The following is a 25,997-nucleotide window of genomic DNA, read 5'->3' as shown; positions in this document are numbered from 1 at the left end:
CCTTTTTTAGGTCAGTTTTGGAATTAGAGCTCTCTTAGTTCTATTAAAAGATTGGGTAGCTTTCTATACTTATTTTTATATTTATATATGTTTTTAAAATCCTTGACTAGGTGCTTATTTTCCATAGTGTTGCTTAAAAATAACTAAAACTTGGATTTGCTTATTGATTCTATCTTTTTTGTTTTCTGCATTAATTTATTTTGGTTGTTATCTAAATTATCTTCTTTCTCCTTTTCAAAGAATTTTTTTATCCTTATTGTACCTTCTTGAATGAATAATTCAATTATTTTCATCCTGTCATCAATAAGAAAATTCAGTCATTAATTTTTGCATTTGCTACATTTGATTCTCTAACTTTGATACACAGTGTGGGTTTTCTCTCTGTTGTAATATTCCTTTGCTGGGTCTTCATGGGGAAATTCTTTCTAATGTTCCAATCTCAGCTTGAATGCCACCTCAGTGAGGTCCAGACCAAGGTAGTACTACTTCCCATGCCAGTCAGCCTCAGTCACATCATTTTGCTTTATTTTCATTAAGGGTGATCAATATGCTTTTATTACAAGAATATATGAAAAAGTTCTTATTTTTATTATTTTTAAAATAACCCGTATCTGTAATTTTTATATTACTTGGATAAAATAACTATTTGGGAGTTTACCCTCTACCTCAAAGTGTATGGTTTTTTTGTTTAATTTCCAGTTTTACTACTCCATGATATGATCAAATGGCTCATATAAATTTTATGCTTTGAAACTTATAAAGTTTATTTTTGTGTCCTATTTATGATCATGATCATATTTTGTAAATGTTCCAGCAGCTTAAAAGGATGGCCAGGTTTCTCTTTGTAATGAAAAAGTTCCATGATTTAGATTTTCTATATTTTTGATGGTTTTTATGTATTTGAGCTGTCAAAGGTTGAGATTTGTGTATTTAAAAGTCTTCCACAGTTTTTGTGTTTCAAGCATTCTTTTTTCTTATGTTTCCAGCGTACTCTGTTATTGTCACATAAAGTTCCCAGCTGTTAGATATTTATTATAGATTGTAACTTCATTTGGTATAAAATGTTTTTCTTTGACCTATTTAAAGCTTTTTGTCATGAATTCTGTTTGCCTGAAATAAACCAGTCCTGTTCTCTCTCTGTTTGTTTGGCTAAAGAGACAATATGGGAACCTCTGGCCTACAGCTCTGATGATTCCAGGAACCCCTTTTCTGATGTGCAGAAAATGATAAACTGACACCCAAAGAGTCAGCTGAATATGAAGGGGGGTTTAATGCATTGCATGTTTCAAAGACTTCTCTTGTATACTAATGAATCCCCCAGAAGTGCTAAAACCATAATAATGAAGCCAGAAATTACATACCTGTTGACCAGCTTAGAAATACCTTAGTGTCCAGATAACAAGATTTTCTCCCAAATATCTGCATTAGGGATTCACCCTGGAGTAGGTAATTTGTACATATATCCATGGTGCTGACTATGATTTAAGATAGTCAGACAGGTCCACAAACATACCTAAGGGAGAAGGTTAAGCGCAAGGTGTAAGAAGGCCTGGGTGCCATGGCAGGAAGTTCTATTCCCCTGATACTCTCTTAGGTTGGTAATAGTAGTTTGGAACATCTGTGCGGGTTAATTTCATGTGTGAGCTTGAGTGGATTAAGGGATTCCTAGATAGCATTACTTCTGGGTGTGTCTATGAAGGTGTTTCCGGAAGGGATTAGCATGTGAATCAGTGGACTGGTAAAAAAGGTCTTTCCTGACTCACGTGGGTAGGCATCATCCAATCCAGTGAGGGCCTGAAAGGAATAACAAAGCTGAAGAAAGATGAACTTTGCTCTACTTGAGCTCAGACTTCCATCTTCTGCCTTTGAGTATCAGTACTTCTGGTTTTTGAGTCTTCATGGTCTAGCACTTGCACAATCTTTCCTCTTGGTCCTTGGGCCTTTGGGCATAGACTGGAACTGCACTATTGGCTTCCCTGAGCCTTTAGCTTGCAAACGGTTTCCATGATTGTATGGGCCAATGTCTCATAATAAATCTCTTTCTCTGTGTATCTCTATAAATCCTATTGTGTCTGTGTCTCCAGAGAACTAATACAACATTCTTGTCCACTCTTACCGAGTCCTAGTTCGGGTACTGGGGTGTGGGAGTAGAAGATGCCCGAAAAAGTTCATGATGTACCTGTGATGGGGCAGAGCCCTGAGAAGGTATTCTCTGTGAAGCAAAACCAAAATCAAATTTCAAGTTTGGCATCATTGAATCTGATTATGGTGGCAAGATAATACTAATATAGTAGCAGAGCTCTATCCAAGTGGCAGGAGACTCGTGCGGCTATCACTATCTCTGACCTGCCATATGTCACTTTTCATTATGTGAAAAATGGGCTTGAGTAGGGTAGAAGTGCCTCACTTCTCAAGTTCCTTCTATAGGTGGATGAGAAAATGTGATTGTGAAATGGTAGGAAATGTTCGGATGGAAAATGCAATCAAACTAAGCAAAATGGTGTAACTGAGTGGAAACTGGCCACCATCCACCTCTGTGGAGGGCTGTTGGTAGATAATCTTCATATGCCTACTTTTGCTGCAGAATTCCTCCTCATATAGTACCCTCTTTGTCAGGAGCCCATTTCTCATGACTGATTGGTAGAGGGGATTAAAGGCCTTGTCATAATAATGATAATAATAATAATAAAAATAATAATGCCTGGAGATGTGCCTCAATAGTAGAGCATTTGCCTGGCATGCATGAGGTCCTGGGTTTGATCCCCAGAACTACAAAAAATAAAAAATAAAAAAACTAAGTAAGTTAAATAAATAAAATAAAATAATAATGATGACAATCTCAGGCCAGAACACTCCTCTACAGATGTAGTAGAGACAGAAAGAGAAGGAGAGAGAAAATAGTTTTATTATTGAATAGGTGTTAAACTGGAATGTGGTACATATCACAGGTAAACCACTAAGAGATTGCTAAGACAGAAGGAACCTTACCCTCCTTCTATAGACAAACAGATGCAACACATTATATACATCTTTTCAAGGTCAATAACTAGTTCTTAAATAAGAAGGCTTGAGAACCTATTGTCACACATGGTTCATCTTAATTTTTTTCATGGTAATTGGGGAGACCACTGTGTTAACTTTATCTGAAGGAAAAACAAATTCACTGTTGAAGAGTCTAGTGATGTAGTCATCTTTCTCTTTCTGGTGGAGAGGGACAGACTTGACAAAGGGTGATCTCTTTTATAGGTTGGGATTTCTATAACCAAAGGGCAACTTTCCAGACACTCCTGTGACTACAGTTTCTTAAACTAGTACTTTCTAATAATCAATATGCCAAAAAGGCATATTTGGGGTGGCTTATTCTGGTTTCCAAGTTGGATTTTGAATTGTTTGTGAGATAGGAGTTTAGTGAGACAGAGAAAACACTGAATGTCAAAAGAAAACACCCATGAACCTTTGGAATGCAGGAAATACCTTGAACCACTGGAATTCAAAACAAACAGCTGGAAAGCAACCCCCACCCCTCCACCCCGCAAGCAGCTTGCTGATTGGCTGATGAAAAGGCATCTAAACCTCAAGATAACCACAAGGCCTCTGGAGGGAATAAGTGTCAGGGCTAAAACATGCAAGGGCAATGGGCAAACCAAGGAAGACTGGAGTGGAGTGCTCAATGCTGCCCAGACTCTACCTCCAGCGCAGCCCCCTAGCTCCTCTACACACACTAGAATTCCAGACTAAGAGGTTCCCTCTCTCTCATCACCTGACCTCTTGTTGAATCTCTTTTTTTATTTTTTTATTTTTTTATTTTTTTTTTGTTGAATCTCTTGTCCTCTTACTCACATCTGTCATGTCATTAAATTCTTTTCTGGGACATGTCAAGAGCCTGAAAGGTCCAAGTAGAGGTCTCTGCCTCAGGAGAGACCTCCTTGAGCCCCCCACCCTCACCCCAGGACACACCGGCTCCTCCACAGGAACGGGAAGATAGGGAATCAATCTTTTCAGAAAGATACTTGCCAGGTCCTTGAGGAAATATTTCTGAGTCAGGAGACTGGTAAGGGTCAAACAAAAATTACCCGAAGCCATGTTTTGGACTAGGTTCCTGCATGAAGTCCCTCAGATCAGTCTAAAATCAAAAGGCAGCCATTCAGATTAAAAGACAAACAGGAACTCAGTTGTTCTCTGACTTTCCAAGGAATTAGGAAAGAAAGACATAATAGGCACAGTGAAATTCCCTCTGCTTTAATCCTTACAAAACAAAAGTAAACCAAAGTAATCTGCTAACCAATCAGTTATTTTTCTATTGTTCTGTTTCCCTGTATCCGCCTTAAAGGAAAGTAACTTTTTTTTTCCTTTTATTTGTTTTTATTTTTACAGTTTGCATTTTGATTCATTGTACACAAATGGAGTACATCTTTTCACTTCTATGGTTGTACACAATGTAGATTCACTCCATTCATGTAATCATACATATACATAGAGTAATACTGTCTCTCTCCTTCTACTATCTTTCCTTCCCCCACCCTTCCCACCCCATTTTCCTTTATACCATCCAAAGTTCCTTCATTCTTCTCTCCGCCCCTCACCACTCTCCCTCCTTATGTATTGTCATCCACTTATCAGAGAAAACATTTGGCCTTTGGTTTTTTGGGCTTGGCCTTTTTCACTTAGCATGATATTATCCAATTCCATCCATTTACCAGCAAATGCCATAATTATAGTCTTCTTTACGGCTGAGTAATATTCTGTTGGGTATATATACCACAATTTCTTTATCCATTCATCAATTAAAGGGCATCTCAGTTGGTTCCACAATCTAGCTCTTGTGAAGTGAGCAGCTGTGAACATTGATGTGGCTACGTCACTGTAGTATGTTGATTTTAAATCTTTTGGGTATAAACCGAGGAGTGGGATAGATGGGTCAAATGGTGGGTCCATTCCAAATGTTTCCATACTGCTTTCCATAGTGTTTTTTTACTGATTTGCAATCCCACAGGCAATGTATGAGTGTGCCTTTTCCCCCACGTCCTCGCTTTTGAAGTGACCAATCTGCTGTTTGTTCTGTCTCTGCTTTCTTCAGCCCTTCTCTATCTGCAGACCAACCTCTTTTGCTCAGTCCATCAGAACACTTATTCCATTTTGTGGAATGAAGTGTTGCCTGGTTCTAGAATCAAAAATGCTGTAAGCCAATTAAATCTTTAAGTTGTTTTAATTTTGTCCTTTGACAAGTCTTATTTAGCCAATATGGAGATTTACATACATTTGCAAAATATAGAGAAAAAATTGAGAAATAAAAAGGAGATGGGGAGAAGTCTCTTTCCTTATTTTCAACAGGAAGAATTAAGCTGCTACCGAAAGCTCAGTCCTTGTCTCCATGCCAATCCAATAATGTGGACATGGTTTTGAGAAAAAGGAAAAGAACATTTATTGCTTTGCTAGCAAAGGAGAAACACAGGGGACTCCTGTTTGGAAGGCTGTGATTCTCCCCATCATCAGGAACAGGGTACTTTTAAAGAGGTGATTCCACATGTTCTCTGTTGGCCTTAAAATTCACTTGTTAATTTGGCAGATAGTTATTTCTGAAATCTTCTGGTACCATACCCAAAGTCTAGAAAACTTTGTCTCCTATGGTGAGTGTGTACTCAAAGACAGGATAAATCTGCCTAAAATGGTGAATAAAGGTAATTCTGTTTCCCCTGGGATTAGGGAGGGGGAGAGTTTAGGGAGGAGCAGGTAGAGAAGAAAAGAAAGAAACATGTCCCTTTTAAAGTAACAGAGCAGCAAGGGCTATATTCACAGCATGGAGTGGACCACGGTTACAAAGCCTCTTATTCTCAGTTTGTATTTGCCCTTATGTACCTCATTCCAACTCAGGAAACTGAAGGGCCACTCTACATTCATGACTTTCCGAGGACTCTACCAAGGCCGCCATTGTAGAGCCACACTGCCTTCAGTCTGGACTCCACCAGCAGCGTGAGCCGTGAAGAATAGTAGAGAATTAGTTCTTTCAGCAGGTATCTTGAATATAAGTAAACCTCACTTTAAGGAAACACGTTTTGAAAATGTGGGTTTTTTAGAGATATAAACCGAAGGGAAAATTTAACAATAGCTATCATTAATTTAGCACTTAATATGTGCTAGATTCTGCTAAATGCTTTGTATCTATGACCTCATTTGATTCTCAGAACAATCTTCTGAGGTAGATACTATTATTAATTTTATTTTATTGGTGTGGGAAAGTAATCTTAAAAAGGTTAAGTAATTTGCCCAGATTTACATCTCAGAGGTGGTAGAGTAAGATTTGAAACTCAACTCTTAGGATGAAAAATAAAAAGGCTAATTAACAATCACACAACAGCCTCTTGCAACAATGCTACAGCATGCTTCCCTTGCAGTACATAAAAAGTTCCATTGTAGCACAGAGAACAGAATTGGATTTGTCCAAAGGGGATGGGGTGATGTTGTATATTTTCTAGAAAAGAGGGGACACTTGTAGCAGTATAGACTTAAACCCTTCCTCTTGGACTATTTCCTTTCATGTCCATGAGAATAGGTGGAGATAGAATACGAAGCACTTCTAAATATCCAAATATACCAAATATTTACAAATTATTGAGGACAGTGGGATCTACAGAAAGAATGATGGATCTTGAAAATAGGCCTTATCCATAGCACAAGAGGTAAGGGGCTATTTGCAATTTCAATTCCCTCTTTGGTTTATGCAATGACGTTAAGCAAAAGAACTTTTAATGTATTTCTTTTTAAAACTCCTTCAAAGGAGAGGTACTGTTCTTGAGCTATTTCCACTGTTTCAGTACCTCCTGCTGACCCTGCAGGCCTTCCTCTGTCCTAGCATGCCCACTGTGGCCTATGACTTTTGAAGCCCTGTGCACTTCAGTTGTTAAATCCACCAAAGAAATGCAACTCTGATTCTTTGGTGAAAGGAAGCAAATCTGCCTGAATTTCCACAGGAGCATTAAGACCCCCTAAGCCAAAGTAAAATGGTCAAAGTAGCATTTCTGGTTCTCAATTTCTTTCCATCCTTGCTGAGAATTTAAGTGCCAAAGTACTTGGGCAGCATTCCAGAGTTTTCGTCCACACTTAAACCCTCATATTCTCCTAAGCACTCCAGGCCTGATTCCAATCTCATCAATGTGTCACTTAGGCCTATCTAACTGAGAAAGCACAGAACTGTCTTGGGTCAGAGGCCACATTCTCATATCAGATAATCTGCACTGTCAGTGGAAAGATGTTCTTCTTTTAGACCCAAGAGCCTAGGTGCCTCCTAGCTGAACCCACTCTGCCTCTGTGCACGCTCATTACCAGGGACCATGTTCCTGCATCTTCCAAGTCTGGCCAGAATGATTCGAGCAGCCAGCATGTCCATTCTTTCCAATTATCCAGCTCCAGAGGTAGGCACAGGGAACTAACTCCATGCCAATGTGCTATGCTATCTTCACATTGCATGTCCAACTGGGGTCATGGAGCCATGAAGGACCCTGGTCCAGAAACTGGCTGACAGAAACGGTGGGCTTTTAGGAGATAAGCGCTGGCTTTGCCATAGAGAGCTTTCTGAGTGTTGCTCTGACCAAGGACATTCAGGACTTCATGGTTCAGTGATATAATAATGGCATTGCTAACTTTAACTGAGTATTATGTGTATGGCACCATACTAAGTGCTTCAGAAGGATTCTTTCCAAGAATTTTATGAGATAGGGCAATTATACTGTGGGTTGGGAGGTTACCTTGCCCAAGGCCACACAGCCAGACTGAGCCAGGGTTCACTCTGATCTGCTTGGCTTTAGCATCTACCTTGACTGTGGCTATGCTACAGATGCTTCATTGGCAGGCAGCGCATGAGCTGGATTTTGTTGAGCCTGCCAGTGTTTTAAAAAATGGTTTAAAATGTAAGCCAATATTTAAAATGCAAGTGATTTTACATTTAAATACATATAAAATTCTAACATCTCTTGTAAATGGATATGTTTAGCAACATTGGGCCCCCAAATTCTCCCATCTCCTGGAGGTATTAGGTTTCTTATTGGAAGGGACAGGTGTTCCCCAGTTTCCTAAAGAGCCAGTCAGCAGTCTGCTTCTGTTGACATACTTGTGACTCTTCCATGTTCCTGGATTACCCAGCTTTGCTATTCAAGCCCCTCTACTATGATTTTTGGGTGTTAACTGTGTCCTCCACCTTGTACAGCCCTAGAAATAGAATTCAGGCTAACACCATGTCACAAGATGGCTAGCAACAGATAACATAGGAGTGAGCTGCAAATGGTTTATAACAGATTCTTAGTTTATGGTTGATTCCAAAGTCAGTTCATCTCCAAGGAGGATGGCAGGGTAAAGGGGAGTCATGGACAGGGCCAGGAAGTGGCCACTGACCTGGAATTCACTCCAGGTTCTACCACAGCTAGATGGGCAAGCCACAAGCCACACTGAGTCCCTTTGCTTTTCTACATCTTTAAAAGGGAGAGAGTAGAGCAATGTTATTGTCAACTCAAGGCTCTTCTATGCTACTGCCTGTGTATCAGTTTTCACAGGAGGGAGTGCGCCTTCCAGAGTTGGGTGCAAATGCACAGGTAAGTAGCCAATAGCTCAGGTTCTTAGCAGCTGGAGGCTGTAGATCCAGCCCAGTAAAGAGCAGTTGACTCAAGTCACCTGTTCTGGATGCCAGAACTTTCCTTTACATTACTTCAGGGGTCAGGTCAGGGTTTGGCTCTTTATTTAGAGACTATAATACTACTGAAAACGTTCTTTGCCAGAAGAAACACCTCACCCCAAACAATATCATTGGGAACTATATTAGGGAGAATTTCACAATCTTTCAGTGCATTCAGAGGAACCCATGGGAACAATAATATTTTATACTCTTTCTCTCACTCTTAAAATGTACCAACCTTATCACAACAAAGTGAGACTGCTTCTCCAATTAGAGAAGTCATGAAAATAAGTAGATATCCATAAGACTGCTCTAAAGAAAATCAAAATAAGTCAACAGATCAGGCAGAAGTCCAAGAAAAACTCTCATATACATTTTTCTTATATGCTTTTTGGTTCAGTTGTGCATACTGTAATTCTCTCCATCCTGTCATAATCTCTCTGTGTATATTTCATTGGTTTCTAAGAATAAACCTTATTTTCTCTTTCGCAAAGTGGTATGTGCTGTTGATCTTTAGTTGCTTGTCTGTGAACTTGACTTCATGCATGACTTCCTGGCATCTCTCAAGTTTTGGGAGAACTAGGGATATAGATGAAGACCTTTGGGGATACAGATTAGGGGTTTGGGGGAAATTAGAAAGGGGAGTATTTAGAAAAAGAAAATAGCAGGTGCCAGACTGAGGGATAGTGGGTACATTTGTGAGGTACACGCTGTCATGGACTCTGTAGGAAAGAAGTTAATGACCTAACCTGCTATTAATTATGCTCTCATTAGGGTCTTAAGACCTCAAATAAGTACCATTTTATAACAGGACTTTCTTTGGTTCCTCTACCTAAGCCAAGCATAGGAAAGATCAAAAGTCCCAACATTGCTGTGTGCAGTAGTGCACATCTGTAATCCCAGTAACTCTGGAGGGCTGGAGATGTAGCTTAGTGGTTAAGTCACCCTGGATTCAAACACCAGTACTAAAAAGGAAAAAAAAAAAAAAAAAAGCCTATATATTTTTTTGCTCTCTCTCTATATATGTATATATATATATACATATATATATGTGTATTTTTTTTTTCTTTCTTCTACTGGCCACCATCTTTCTCTTCTTTTTCTTAATAAAACAGCAAGATTTAGTTTGGATGGTCATCCATGTAGCAACCGATGTTGGCAGCTTCCCTTGCAGCTAGTAGGGGCATATGACTAAATTTCTGCCACCGAAATGTGAGTAGAAATTATGTGAACAACATCAGGACAACACTCTTGATAGAGAAAAGGGCTCATACTCCACCCTCCATTTCCTATGGTGCAGATAATGGCAGTAACTGCAGCTTCCACCTTTCACCAAAGATAGGAGTCACTCAAAAGGCAAGCGCTGCCCCAGTGCTTGTGTCTTGGATGACCGTAGGGAGCAGTGTCTATCTGCTCTGGACCTCTAGCCTGCCTATGGACCCTTCAGAGAGGGAAAATTAAACCTTGGTCTTGTTTGAGCCACTGTATGTTTGGGTCTCTTTACAGGGCAGTTAAGCCAGTTAAGCCTGCATCCCAACTCACATATCCAGGGTCTTCCTTTTGGTATGTTTTTAGCTTACCTCAGGACCATAAGGGCATTTACCCAATTTATCATAATCTTTGCATAGCAGCAGCATGAGGTTTCTCCTGAGTGACTTTCCAGTTTAAATATTTTCATGATCCCCACTGGCTGTTATTTTAACTCCTCCCTCTTTCTTTGCTCACTCTCCCTCTTTCATGGTTCAGAAACTCTAAATAATTAGAGAAAAACCAGAGTTGTGTAGTCATGGAATTTCTTGGTCAGGTCATAATGCCTTGGGGAGAGTGGGTTAGGAGAGAAAAGGGATGTAAATGAGGTTCTGATGTGAAGATGAAGACTTTAATTACCTGGAACTCAGCTCATCATAGCTGCTACTAATGTGAATGCTTTTACCAAACCTTGAGAAAGAAGAAAATTATGACTAAATAAGCTATTTAGGTAGAGATCATTTAAAAAGAACCAGTCACCTAGATCTGTGCCAGAATTTCAGCCCACATTCCCATATTATGTGATGAGAATGTGTCATAATGACTCTGAGGCCATCTCAACATCAGAGTCCCTGCTTTGTCAAAACAGACAGTTACATTTTGGAGGGAAAAGAAGCTTATCCCACAAAAATATTCTGCAGCTGGAATTATAGCTCAGGGGTAGGATCAGTGATTATTCAGCCTGTGCCAGGCCCTGAGTTTGATTGCCAGCACTGAAAAACAACAACTCTACAACTCTATACTACTTGTATATGGATGTTCGTTGTAGTGTTGTTTTCACTGGTTTAAAAAAGAAAAAAAAAGAAAAAAAAAAAAAAGAAATTGGAAACAACCTAATGTCCATCAATATGAGTAAGATTAACTAAAGTATGGTTTATATCATTATGGAAGGCAAATTAGTTACTTTGAAAAAGATATGTCTATAGGAACTGACCTGCAAAACTGTCCATGATGTGTTGTTAGTAAAATATTTTTGATAAAAATTAAAAACTGAGGTCTTTACATCTTTTAGTGTGAAAAAAGAACTTCACACTAAAAGATGAAAAGATCTTCCATGTTCTTTGATTGGAAGAGTTAATAGTGTAAAATGTCCATACTATCCAGACAGATTTCTGAATTCAATGCAATCTCCATCAAAATACCAATGGCATTCTTCACAGAACTAGGACAAAACAATCCTAAAACTTATGTGGAAACACAGATGATCTTAAATAGCTAAAATAATCCTGAGAAAAAAGAGCAATGCTGGAGGCATTGCTATACCTAATTTCAAAATATACTATAGAACCATGGTAAACGAAACAGTGTAGTATTGGCATAAACACAGACATGTAGATCATTAGAACAGAATAGAGAAACCAGAAATAACCCTTGCCTATATGCCTACTGATTTCAACAAAGCTACCCAAAATGCACATTGGAGAAAGGACAGCCTCTTCAACAAACCATACAGGAAAAACTAGATATCCACATGCAGAAGAGTGAAAGTTGATTCATCTCTGTAAAAAATCAACTCAAAATGGATCAACTACCTTAATGTAAAACCTGAAGCTACTAGACAAAAGCACAAGGAAAACACTTCAAGATAGTGGCACAGGCAATGATTTTCCTGACAGTACCCCAAAAGCACAAGAAATAAAAACAAAAATTGACAAATAAAATTATATCAAATTAAAGCTTTTGCACTGCAAAGGAAGCAATCAACAGAATGAAGAGAGAGTCCACAGAATAGGAGAAAATATTTGGCAGTTATATAAGGAACTCAAAAATTTTAACAACAAAAACCCAAGTAATCCAATTAAAAATGGCCAAATGATCTGAGTAGACGCTTTTCAAAAGAAATACAAATTGCTCTATTATATATTATATAATGAACCAATACAACTTAAAAAAACAAAGAAGAAATACAAATGACTGATAAATGTATTTTAAAAAGTTAATGATGCTCATTAGCCATCAGGGACGTGCAAATCAAAACTACTGTAGAATTATACCTCACCCTAGTCCGAATGGCTGTACTTAAGGAAAGTATTAGAAAAGTTATACTCCATGTATGTGTAATATGTCAAAATACACTCTTCTAAGAACAAATAAGAAAAGACAAAACAAAGAAAATGTAAAAAGCAGCAAATGCCAGTGAGGATGTGGAGCAAAAGGAATCCTTATAAACAATGCTGGAAATGTAAATTAGTATAGCTGCTATGGACAGCAGTACGAAGTTTCCTCAAAAAACTAAAAATAGATCTACCACATGATCCAGTCATATTATTCCTGGATATATATCCAAAAGAAATGAATTTGGCATACAAAAGAAACACCTGCATATGCACATTTACTGTGGCACTATTCAGAATAGCTATGAAATTGGCTACACAATCAGCCTTGGTGCTCATCAATAAATAAATGGATAAAGAGAATGTGGTGTATGTACACAATGGAGTATTATTCAACCATTAAGAAGAGTGAAGTCCTGTCATTTGCAGCAAAATGAATGGAACTGGAAGACACCCTGAAAAGCAAAATAAGTCAGACATAGAAAGACAAGAATCACATGTTCTTTTCATATGTGTAAACAAAAACAAAAAATAACCTGAAAGTAGAATAGTGATTACGAGGCTCTGCATAAGAGTGGGAGAGCTGGGGGCGCCCAGAAGAGATGAGGGTGTAAGAAGGGTGAGTAGACATGGTCAATGCATGCTACATGGAATATCATAATTAACCCTATTAATAGGTATAATTAATATGTATTTATAAAAATGACTATTACTGGAAAACAGGGGAAATAGGAATAAATTGCAGTTTAGTTGAGAGTATCATACCAAAATTAATTTCTTCATTTTGCTTGTTATATCATGCTTATGATATCATGCTTATGTAGGGGTAATTGCCTGAAAGTTACTTTAAACTGTGTTACCATTTCTATAAATTTGACATTATTTGGAATTAAAGAAAAAAAGGAGTGCTTAAAAATAACTGATATTTTTATATATATATATAATATTATATATAATATAATATATAATATATTTATTTATATATATGTTTATATATATCTACTTCCATATACCTAGAAAAATAGTCTGGAAAGAGATTCATGGAATTATTATATAAAGATTATCTGTGGGGGCTGGGGAGATAGCTCAGTCAGTAGAGTACTTGCCTTGTAAGCACAAGGCCCTGGGTTCGATCCCCAGCACCCCCCAAAAAAAAGATTATCTGTGATCTGTAGAATCAGCGAGGTGGTGTAGATTTTTATATTTTTCTCTACATAATTGTACCTTACTTGAATGGTTTGGTAGGAATTCGTGGTGAGGCAGGGTCATAGCTGCTCCTTGCCCTGCCATGCAAATACAGGAGGTGATCAATAACACTAAGAGCAGTAACAGTTATGTAGCACCCACCATGTTCTAGCCACTACCCTACAGTCTCTATATGTTAATTTACCTAATTTGCACAAATATGCCATAAGTACTATTATTGTCTCCATTTTACAGATGAGGAAATAGAAGCACAGAGAGGATAAGCAATCTGCCCAAGGTAACAAAGTGATGGAGCTGGGATGGAATCCAGGTGGCTTGGCTCCCACAACTGCATTTAGCCACTTTACTGTTATGTTGATTAATTGATGGGATGAACAAATGAATAAATGTATGCTGAAGGGGAAAAACGAGTTTTCTGGCTAAGTCTCCAATAAGCAGAAGAATCAATAAACCAGTAAAGCTCATTCCCAGAGCATTCTGCTTAATCAAGGTTTTACAATTTATCTTTCATTGGGCTGTTTACACTCAGAGCCTTCCAAATGCTGAAGAGACACTGATGTTAACAGCTGTTGATAAGTGTGACTGGGAAAAGCTGAACATTTTAATTTAAAGAAAGTGAAAGAATTAATTGCCAGCAAATTAAAAGGCTTCATCTGCCATTTCTCTGCCTCCTCTGTCTTCTGCCTTCCACCCAGAACAATAACAAGGACATGGTGAGCTCAACCATGACCCGCTGCCTATGCCTTTCTAAGTCGCCTGGTTTTGCAGGTTGTGAAATAATCTTCTCTGTGTTTATGTCTGGGAACTTGGAAACACAGGAAAGAATTCTGTAGTCCAGAAACATCTCTATGCCTTAAGAGACTGATGGACTCATCCCCCAGGGGAACAGCCTCTGGCCTGCTAAACTTCATCTTGTTTGTGTCCTCTGCATCTGGCAAAGTGCTTGGCACATAGCAGGAACTTTAAATGGGACAGACCATCTTAACTATCTGGTTAGCTGATTTTGGGGGAGTGAGGGGAGCTGCTGGAGATTGAAACCCAGGGTCTTATGCTTGCTAGGCACACGCTCTACTATTTAGCTACACCCCAACCCTTAGAAATTTTTATGATATAGAGGAAGTTCTATGAAATATAAGTATTCTATGATTAAATAATGTTTTCTAAGTCAAAAAATAGCATTCACTCAGCAAATGGATTCTAAGCACCTACCCCATGCAAAGCACTGTGGGAGATTCAGGTGAATTCAAATAATTCCAGTCTTTAAGATGCTTATAGTGGAGTGTTGGGGCAGGTCCCAAAATGGCTGTTGTTAGGCTCTCTCACTGAGATTTCTGGTGAGCTATGTTATGCTTTTAGTGTGTAGCTAGGGATGGGAACTGATTATGTTATGGTTAGTCAAGGCCAGAAACACTGCAATTCCGTGTATACATTCAAGCTCATAAATGTCAATTTGTGAGCACATGCTCCCTTATGTAACCCGATGGTAGTATGAATTCTTTGTTTGGCCTGCATATTAGAAGGGCCTACAGAAATGGGCTAAGGGGGCTAAAATGGAACTGGCTGGGGGCCGAAGCTAAAGCTGGGGCTAATGACTGTGGCCGCCACTGAATAAAGTGTGTCTGCTATTCTAACTGTCTTGCATCTTCTTCCACCTACGGAACCCTGAATCTGTTTCCTGGGTCAGAGCCCCTGGGCAACATGGAGTCTGAGAGATATATACATATAAGTCAGCATGGTGACTTTAGAATAAGAATTTTATAACTATGAAGTCAGGGAAATCAGTAGTGTGTCCCCACACCCCTGCCTCTGTCTCTCTCTTAAAGTACGACTAAGGAGTAATTTTGTGGGCCTGTGAAGTTTGTATACATGTTTGTATACATTGCATGTTTGTGGTACAGGGTCATAAATCACTTCCCTGGTGCAATTTAAAGTGGTTTCTTGGCAGAGTGGAGGTTGGTTTCTCAATACACAGTGGAGTTTAGGGTAGAGCTGCACCTAAGCACCTCTCTATAAGTAGTAAGAAGAAAATCCCACAGAAAAAAAGACATGTCGGCCTGTTGGATGGGACAAACTGGGGGAAGAGGGAAGGAGAAGAATGTTTAAATTAAAAACAGTGCTGGCTGTCTGATCCTTGGTGGTCTTAATAGAAAGGGCGTAGAGCATTAAGTAACTGAGACATAGCACTGTTGGAGTTAGAAAGGTACCTGGGCAAATTTTGGACCACTCACACTTGAGTCTTTCTCAGAGTGCACAAGCAACAGGAATATCACCATTCCCAGTTTGTTTCCAATCAGAATCACTGAATATTTTTCATGAGTCTTTGAGCCCTTGGGAAGACTGCATAATGTAGGTGAGAGATGAGCAGGCATTGGTGATAGACTTAGCTGTGTTACCTTGGACAGGAAAATGTTATGAAGACAGTAATATATTCAAAGGGTTGGTGTTAAGGTGAAATGAGATGATACAGGTAAAACACACAGCACATCCTAACTATCCAACAACTGCAAGTTATTAATAGCAATAGCTGTAACAGGGAGTAATTCATGCAGAACCTTTTTTACAGAGTCTTTTCACATGCATGCTTAGGGGAATGCTAAGTTTAAGGGTCAAACCTCCAGGTTCACACAGATCTGAGTTCAAATACTGGCTCCTTTCTCATCAGCTTTACAAACAAGGGCAAGTTAGTTAACCTTTCAGGTTTGGTTTCTTCATCTGTAAAATGAGATAATAGTACATAAGGTGTCTAATGTAGTTGTGAAAATTAAATAGGGTAAGTTGTTTCGTATACACTAAGTACTGAACAAATGTGAGCAATTATTTATTATTCATTTGTCCTTCCAAGATTTCTTTCTGAGGAACCTGAGACCCAGAGCAGGACTGAGATCAAAATCCAGTTCATGTGGAGCACCTGGCCAAGAACATTTTCCATGGTGATGTAAGGCAGGTGTTGAATGAAAATGAGTTGGCGGCATCCCCAAAATATATTCTGTACCTGAGCTGAAACAAAGATTTTAGCCCCAGAGGTCTTCAAACCAGCAAAGCCCTCCTGCTGGAGGAAGGACTCCATTTGAATCTGGCAGTGCCACAGAGATCTCTTCACCTCCTAAATGCAAATATTCAAAGCGGGCATTCTTTACTGGTCTTCTCTCTAGCTTTCAGGAACTGAAGTGGGAAGGGAGGTCATGATGTGTTCTCGATGTGACCAGAGTTTGGCTGTGCTCAAAGCTCTACTAGGTGTACCTTAAATTAAAGAAAGCGTGCCTTATGGAGAGTACAAAAAACAGTCATAGGATTGGGATCAGCTCAGCCTTGGATAGGCCCTCCTGATTCTTCAGGATACACAACTCAGTTCTGAGATCTCTTGCTGAATCAGAGATTTTTCTCCTTGAAGGCACATGTAGCAACTGCAGTAAGAGACCTAATGGGACTGAATTCTGTTTCTGTCGGTGCCAGCGTCTGTTCCCTCCGTTCGCTTTCTCTTCCCCTCTCCAGTTACCTCCCAAATTGCACTTGGCTCAGATCCCACATTCTTCCTCTGTATGGATGCCTACTCGCTCCCTCTATTTTTGAGTTTTATGATGCTTGATCCCCTGCATAGGTCTTGCATTTGTCTCCATGAGTGTCCGTACTTGTCCATGTGCATATGAAGATGTTGATTGGTGTAATCTAGCAATGAAGCTATCGGGAACTTAAACCCAAACCATGAAACCAAATCCTAAAGGAAACATGCTGGTTTGCTGAGCAAAGGTAAATCTAAGAGTTAAGCTTTCCTTGAACCAAAGTTTAGAAGAAGATGGCTTACTGCCATTGAAGACAAACAATAAGATTTAAAAAATTTAATATTTAAGGTTGATGATAATTTATATAATCCAAAATCAAGTAAAGATCTATGCATATGTTTTTCCACCCTTGTCCTCCTCGTATTCAATTCCATAACACCTTCCCAAACCAGTGACTATGTAAATATCTCCATTGAATGCTTCTGGAAATTTAAAAAATATATACTACAAAATAAACACAAATTTACAATTCAAACACTTCCTTTATACCCAAATTAAAGCATACAATGAATGTTATTCTTTTTACTTTTTTTCACTTCATAATCCATTCTGGAAATCTTTCAATATCAGTTCATAAGAAGTGCCCTCCTCTTTCCAGCTGCATAATGTTCCATTATACAGGTGTACCATAATCTACTTCAAAATCCCCCATTGATGGACAATATTAGGTTGTTGCCAATTACTTGGTGTAGAAATAGTATTGCAGTGAATAGATTTTGATGCTTACATTGCCCATCTGTATGTGGCATCAAAGGACACCTACAAGAGCAGTGTAGACCATGTGCATTTCCTCCTTCCTTGCCATATAGCATGCATTATTACACCTATAATTCTACTAATTTGATAGTAAAAATGATACCTCATCATAGTTTGAATTTGTGTTTATCTTAATAAAAATAAGATTGCTTGGCTATTCATATATTTAAAAGCTGTTTATGTCTTTTTACTGTGAATTCTTTACATTCTTTGCCCAATTTTCTTCTGGATAATTGATCTCTTTCTTATTGACCTGTGGGAATTTTTAAAACATTAAGGACATTAAACCTTGCGTGTTGAAATGAGTTGCATACGATTTGTTCCCAATTTGCCATTTGTCTTTTGTCTTTGCTAAAATTGTTTCTGCCAAGGGAAGATTTTTATGGAACTTAATTTAAAAATTTTCTCTCTTATGCCTTCTAGATTTTGTATCACAGTTAGAAAGGTCTTCCCTGCTCTGAATTTATGCAGGAACTTTCCTCTTAGTGCTTACTTTTTACATTGAATATTTGATTCTTTTGGAATGGATCCTGGTATAATGCATGAGGAATGGATCCAACTTTTTTTTTTTTCTAAATGGACCTACAGTTGTTCCAGCACTATTTATTGAATGGTCTATCATTTTCCCCACTGATTTGAGAAGGCAACTCTATCATATGCCAACTCACTGTATATATTTGAGTATACTTCTGAATTTTATATTCTATTTTATTGATCTGTCAACAACAGAAGATTTAAAACTGTGTAAATCACTGAGATATCAGCCTAACCGAAATGTAGAAAGAGCAGAGGAATTCATGAAATAAAAATGGTACTGAACTCAATTCTATAAGAATGCTTTCTTTTCACAACAGTGTAAGGCTGAGGAATAGGGCCTGAGGGGGTCAGAAGGATGTGCCTGTGTGACCCAAAGGCTCGGATCAAACATATCCAGAAGATTCTGTGACTGTACCAGGTGCTTCATGTGCTCCTGCCCATCCAGTCATAGATCTGCAACAGGGATGAATATCTGACCCAAGATAGAGTCCATTTGAGCCCTTCTTAGGAATTTCTGAATTTGACACCTAAAGAGAATCAGAGTTTTTGGTGAAGGTAACCACAAAATGTAAACCCCAGGACTTCCATGGGACAGACTTCCTTCTGAAAAGATAGCCAAGAAGCAGTGAAAGAATAAAACTGACACAGAAAAAATCAGATAACAAAATAATACTCAGCAATAAAAGTGAATGAATTGTAGATGGACATATAACCTGAATCCATCTGAGTGAAAGAAGACAGACAAAATAAAGGCGTACCAGACTCTATCTGTATGTAACTCCTTTTTTTTAATGGCAGAGTTCTTTTATTTATTTTTAAATTATTATTTATTTTTTACAGACTGCATTTTGATTCATTGTACACAAATGGGGTACATCATTTCATTTCTATGATTGCACACAATGTAGATTCATACCATTTGTGTAATCATACATCTACGTAGAATAATGATGTCTGTCTCATTCCATGATTCCCCCTCCCTCTCACTTCCTTCTAAATAATCTAAAGTTCCTCCATTCTTCTCTCACTCCCCACTCCCCCACCCCCATTATATATCCTCATCCACTTATCAGGGAAAACATTTGGCCTTTGGTTTTTTATTGGGGATTGGCTTATTTCACTTAGCATGATATTCTCCAATTCCATCCATTTATTTGCAAATGCCATAATATTATTTTCTTTATGGCTGAATAATATTCCATTGTGTATATATACCAGAGTTTCTTTATCCATTCATCTGTTGAAGGGCATCTAGGTTGGTTCCACAATCTAGCTATTGTGAATTGAACTGCTAAAAACATTGATGTGGCTGCATTACTGTAGTGTGATGATTTTAAGTCCTCTGGGTATAAACTGAGAAGTGGGATAACTGGGTCAAAAAGTGGGTCCATTCCAAGTTTTCTGAGGATTCTCCACACTGCTTTCCAGAGTGTCTGCACCAATTTGCAACTCCACCAGCAATGTAAAAGTGTGCCTTTTTCCCCACATCCATGCCAACATCTATTATTGTTTGTTTTCTTGATAATAGCCATTCTAATTGGAGTAAGATGAAATCTTAGAGTTGTTTTTATTTTGCATTTCTATAATTATTAGAGATGTTGAACCTTTTTCATATATTTATTAATTGCCTGTATGTCTTCTTCTGTAAAGTGTCTGTCCAGTTCCTTGGCCCATTTATTGACTGGTTCTTTGTATTTTTGGTGTAAAGTTTTGTAAGTTCTTTATAAATTTTGGAGATAAATGCTCTATCTGAAGTGTGTTTGGAAAAGATTTTCTCCCACTCTGTAGGTTCTCTTTTCCCATTATTGATTGTATCCTTTGCTGAGAAAAAACTTTTTAGTTTGATTCCATCCCACTTAATGATTCTTGCTTTGATTTCTTGTGCTTCGGGAGTCGTGTTGAGGAAGTCTTATCCTAAGTCAACATGATGAAGATTCAAACCTACTTTGTCTTCTATTTGGTGCAGGGTCTCTGGTCTGATTCTGAGGTCCTTGATCCATTTTGAGTTGAGTTTTGTGCAGGGTGAGAGACAGAGGTTTAATTTCATTTTACTGCATATGGATTTCCAGTTTTCCCAGCACCATTTGTTGAACAGACTATCTTTTTTCCATTGTATGTTTTTGGCTCCTTTGTCTAGTATGAGGTGACTGTATTTATGTGGGTTTGTCTCTATGTCTTCTATTCTATATCATTGGTCTGCCTGTCTATTTTGGTGCCAATACCATGCCATCTTTGTTACTGTTGTTCTGTAGTATAGTTTAAGTTCTGGTATTGTGATACCTGCTGCTTCACTTTTCCTGCTCAGGATTGTTTTGGCTATTTGAGGTCTCTTATTCTTCCAGATGAAGTTCACAATTGCTTTCTCTATTTCTATGAGGAATGTCATTGGGATTTTAATTGGAATTGCATTGAATCTGTATAGTGCCTTTGGTAGAATGGCCATTTGACAATATTAATTCTGCCTATCCAAGAACACGGGAGATATTTCCAACTTCTAAGGTTTTCTTCAATTTCTTTCTTTAGTGTTCTGTAGTTCTCATTGTAGAGGTCTTTCACCTCTTCTGTTAGATCGATTCCCAAGATTTTTTTTTTTTTTTTCGAGGTTGTTGAATGGATTGGTTTTCCTAATTTCTCTTTCAGAGAATTCATCACTTATGAATAGAAATGCATTAGATTTATGCATATTGATATTATATCCTACTTTACTGAATTTATTTATTAGTTCTAGAAGTTTTCTAGTGGAGGTCTTGGGATCCTCTAAATATATAATCATATCATTAGCAAACAGGGATAGTTTTAGTTCTTCTTTTCCTATTTGTATCCCTTTAATATCTTTGGTCTGTCTAATTGCTCTGGCTAGTGTTTCAAGGATGATGTTGAATAAAAGTGGTGAAAGAAGGCATCCCTGTCTTGTTCCAGTTTTTAGAGTGAATGCTTTCAGTTTTTCTCCATTTAGAATGAGGTTGGCCTTGGGCTTAGCATAGATAGCCTTTACAATGTTGAGATATGTTCCTACTATCCCTATTTTTTCTAGTGTTTTGAGCATGAAGGGGTGCTGTATTTTATCAAATGCTTTCTCAGCATGTATTGAAATAATTATATGATTCTTAACTTTAAGCCTATTGATGTGATGAATTACATTTATTGATTTCCAGATGTTCAACCAACCTTGCAACCCTGGGATAAACCCCACTTGATCATGGTGCACTATGTTTTAAGTATATTTTCGTATGTGATTTGCTAGTATTTTGTTAAGGATTTTTGCATTTATGTTCATCGGAGATATTGGTCTAAAGTGTTCTTTCCTTCATGAGTCTTTGTCTGGTTTTGGTATCAGAGTGATACTAGCCTCATAGCATGAGTTTGCAAGGATTCCTTCCTTTTCTATTTCCTGGAATACTTTGAGGAGTATTGGTATTAGTTCTTCTTTAAAGGTCTTATAGAATTCAGCTGAGTATCCATCTGGTCCTGGGCTTTTCTTGGTTGGTATGTTTTTATGGCATCTTCTATTTCGGTGCTTGAAATTGATCTGTTTAAATTGTGTACATCTTCCTGATTCAGTTTGGGAGGATCATATGTCTCTAAAAATTTGTTAATGTCTTCAATATTTTCTATTTTGTTGGAGGATAGATTTTCAAAGTAGCTTCTAATTATGTTACGTATTTCAATGGTGTCTGTTGTGATCTTTCCTTTTTCATCACGAATTCTAGTAATTTGAGTTTTCTCTCTCCTTTGTTAGTGTGGCTAAACGTCTATCAATTTTGTTCACTTTTTCAAAGAACCAACTTTTTGTTTTGTCAATTTTTTGAATTGTTTCTCTTGTTTCAATTTCATTGATTTCAGCTCTGATTTTAATTATTTCCTGTCTTCTACTGTATTTGGTGTTGATCTGTTCTTCTTTTTCTAGGACTTTGAGATGTAATGTTAGGTCATTTAGTTGTTGACTTTTAATTTTTTTAAATGTTTGAGCTCAATGTAATGAACTTTCCCCTTTATACTGCTTTCAGAGTGTCCCAGAGATTTTGATATGTTATGTTGTTGTTCTCATTTACCGCTAAGAATTTTTTTATTTCTTCCCTGATGTCTTCTGTTATCATTGCATCATTCAATAGCATATTATTTAGTCTCCAGGTATAGGAGTAGATTTTGTTTGTTATTTTATCTTTGATTTCTAATTGGATTCCATTATGGTCTGATAGGATACAAGGTAGCATCTCTATTTTTTTTGTATTTACTAATGGCTTCTTTGTGACATAGCATATGGTCTATTTTGGAGAAGGATCCATGAGCTGCTGAGAAGAAAGTATATTCGATCAATGATGGATGAAGTACTCTGTAAATGTCCATTAAGTCTACATCATTGATTGTATTATTTAGTTCTATAGTTTCTTTGTTCAGTTTTTATTTGAAGGATCTATCCAGTGGTGAGAGCAATGAGTTAAAGTCCCCCACTATTTTTGCGTTTTGGTCTATTTGATTCTTAACATTGAGAAGCATTGTTTGATGTACATAGATGTTCCATTGTTTGGGGCATAAATATTTAAAATCATTATGTCTTGCTGATTTATGCTTCCCTTTAGCAGTATGAAATGTTCTTGTTTATCCCTTCTGACTAACTTAAGTTTGAAGTTCACTTTATTTGATATGAGGATGGAGACCCTTGCTTTTTTACTGAGTCCATGTGCATGGTATATTTTTCCCCATCCTTTTCACCTTTAGTCTATGGATGTCTTTTTCTATGAGATGAGTCTCTTGAAGGCACCATATTATTGGGTCTTTCTTTTTAATCCAATCTGCCAGTCTATGCCTTTTGGTTATTGAGTTTAGGTCATTAACATTCAGGGTTATTATTGTGATATGATTTGTATTCCTGCTCATTTTGACTTTTTTTTTGTTTTTTAACTTGATTTGATTTCTCCTTTAATTGGGTTTTCCTTTAGGGTAGTTCTTCCCTTTGCTGACTTGTATTGTTGTTTTTCACTTCCTCCTCATGAAATATTTTGCTGAGAATATTCTGTAGTGCAGGCTTTCTATTTGTAAATTCTTTTAACTTTTGTTTATCATGGAAAGATTTTATTTTATCATCAAATCTGAAGGTTAGTTTTGCTGGGTATAGAATTCTTGGTTGGCATCTGTGTTATTTCAGAGCTTGAAATATATTGTTCCAGGCCCTTCTTGCTTTTAGCATCTAGATTGAGAAATCTGCTGATATCTGTATTGGTTTCCCCTTATAAGTAATCTGACACTTTGCTCTCGCAGCCTTTAAAATCCTATCTTTATTTTGTATGTGAGATATTTTCATTATAATGTGCCTTGGTGTGGATCTGTTATAATTTTGTGCACCTGGTGTTCTGTAAGCCTCTTGTATTTGATTTTCATTTCATTTTTCAGGTTTGGGAAATTTTCTGATATTATTTCATTGAACAAGTTGTTTATCCTTTGGTTTGTATCTCTGTGCCTTCCTCAATCCCAATAATTCTTAAATTTGGTCTTTTCATGATATCCCATAATTCTTGGAGGTTCCCATCATGATTTCTTAACATCTTCTCAGTTTGTTCAACTTTATTTTCAAGATTAAATGTTTTGTCTTCATTGTCTGAGATTCTCTCTTCCATGAGATCTATTCTGTTGGTGGTGATTTCTATTGAGTTTTTAATTTGGTTTATTGTTTCTTTCATCTCAAGTATTTCTATTTTTTTTCCTCAGAATCTCTATAACTCTATTGAAGTGTTCTTTTGCTTCCTGCATTTGCTTTTTTAACTGTTTATCAGAGTGATCATGCATTGCCTGCATTTGCTCTCTTATCTCATGTTTTCCTTCACAGATCATTTTAATTATGCAGATTCTAAACTCTTTTTCTGTCATTTCTACTGCCATACTGTCATTGGATTCCATCAAAATAGCATCTTGGTTTTTAGGGACACTTTCTTCCCCTGTTTTTTCATATCGTTTCTATATATTCCCTTCTAGCAGTGAAGATATGAGATACTGAAGTTTCCCCCCCTGCAGGCTTATTGTGACCCTGCAGTTTTCCAGTACCTCTCCTTTGAAGGGGAGATCAATATTAGCAACACCCAATACAGAGAAAATGCAACCCTGAACCAGATAGCCCCTATAAAGACTTTAACATTATTGTAATAAACAAGATGAGTTTGATTATTATTTATAGTATTTCTAGTGGTGAACGAAGAGGATGGGGAAGAGTGTAGAATGTAAGTGAGTAACTAGAGGTACCTCTCAAAGGGCCTCCAGTCTCCTGTAGGTGTCTCAGGAAGAGAACCACACTTCCGATGATGGTGGCCACACCCTCAGGAATAATTCAAAATGCCTGCACCAGCCTCCAAAGAAGCTGGGGAGCCCCAGTGAGGGTGCGACGAGTCTGCAGTAGGAGAGGCAGGTGGGCTGGGTGTCTGGTGTTCAACTGAGGTGGGGGGCGGCAGGAGGGCCATGTATATAAATCTTGAAAGTGCAAACTAATTTACAGTGCCAGAAATTAGATCAGTGACTCCTGCGAAGGGTGGAGAGGAGGGGAGAGACAGAGTTGGTTGAGAGAGAAATTATCAAGAGGCAAAGGAAAAAGCTGGGGGTGATGGGGGTACTCAGTATTTTGAATGTAGTGATGATTTCATAGGTGTGGACTTTCAAAACTTATTAATTACGCACCTTAAGTTCCAGGGTTTTGAGCATCTAAGCAAGCACTCTACCACTGTGCTACATCTGCAGCACAAGATGTTCTTCATAAAGTCAAGACTGGGGAAGGGGAAATGAACACAGAAAGAAGCAGATATGAGTGGTGTGAGTGTAAAAGGGAGGACAGACAAGGGTCTCCCATGCCTTTTTATTTGTTTATTTTTTATTTTGAGACAGTATCTCAGTAAGTTGCTGAGGCTGGCCTTAAACTTGCCATCCTCCTACCTCAGCCTCTAGAGTCTGGGATCACAGGTGTGCACCACTGCAACTGGCTCCACTTAAACTCTTTTGAGGCCTCCAAACTGGGCTTTCCTCCCTTTTTTTCCCTCCATGTTGTTTCTAAAGTTACATATTGAAAGCATAGATTTGATTCTTTCATTCCCCTGAATTCTAACAATAACCAGTGACCATTTAACATGGTGCTCACTGAACCTGCCTCCTGGAGTGGCCGCATCATGCCTCTCCAGATCATCTCCAGCAGACCCCATACTCAGCAAGCTTCTGACTTCAACCACAACAGATGCAGTTGCCCTGGAGTGCTCTTATCCTATTTGTACAGCTGACAAACTTCTCACATATTGAAGGCCCAACTCAAACGTTGCCTTTTTATAGCTCTATTTGACTCTCAGCTCAGTGAATTATTTCTTCCTCATGTTCCCACAGCTCTTACCATCTCCCTTGTGGTGACTTGAGTCTTTCTTTCCTGCAAGATGACAGACTTTCAAAGAGCAGAAAGTGTGTCTTATTCATCTTTATATCCCTAGAAAACAACATGGTTCACAAAATGTAGCAGGTGCTTAATTAATGCCTATTAATTTTAAGTGGAGGAAATTGAAATAAATCAATGACTTCAAAACTTTTAGAATACTTCTTAGTGCATTTCTTTTTAAAAACGAATTGTTACTAGGAATCTCGAAACGTTTGGGGACAAAGGTGGAACTAATCTGGTGGAAGAGCAAATTCATGTGTTTGTGACCTCTGGCTATTTTATTATTCTGGTTTTCA

The sequence above is a fragment of the Sciurus vulgaris genome (assembly GCF_902686455.1).
Source record: "Sciurus vulgaris genome assembly, chromosome: 1".
NCBI lineage: Eukaryota > Metazoa > Chordata > Mammalia > Rodentia > Sciuridae > Sciurus > Sciurus vulgaris.
This window is presented reverse-complemented; position numbering follows the sequence as displayed.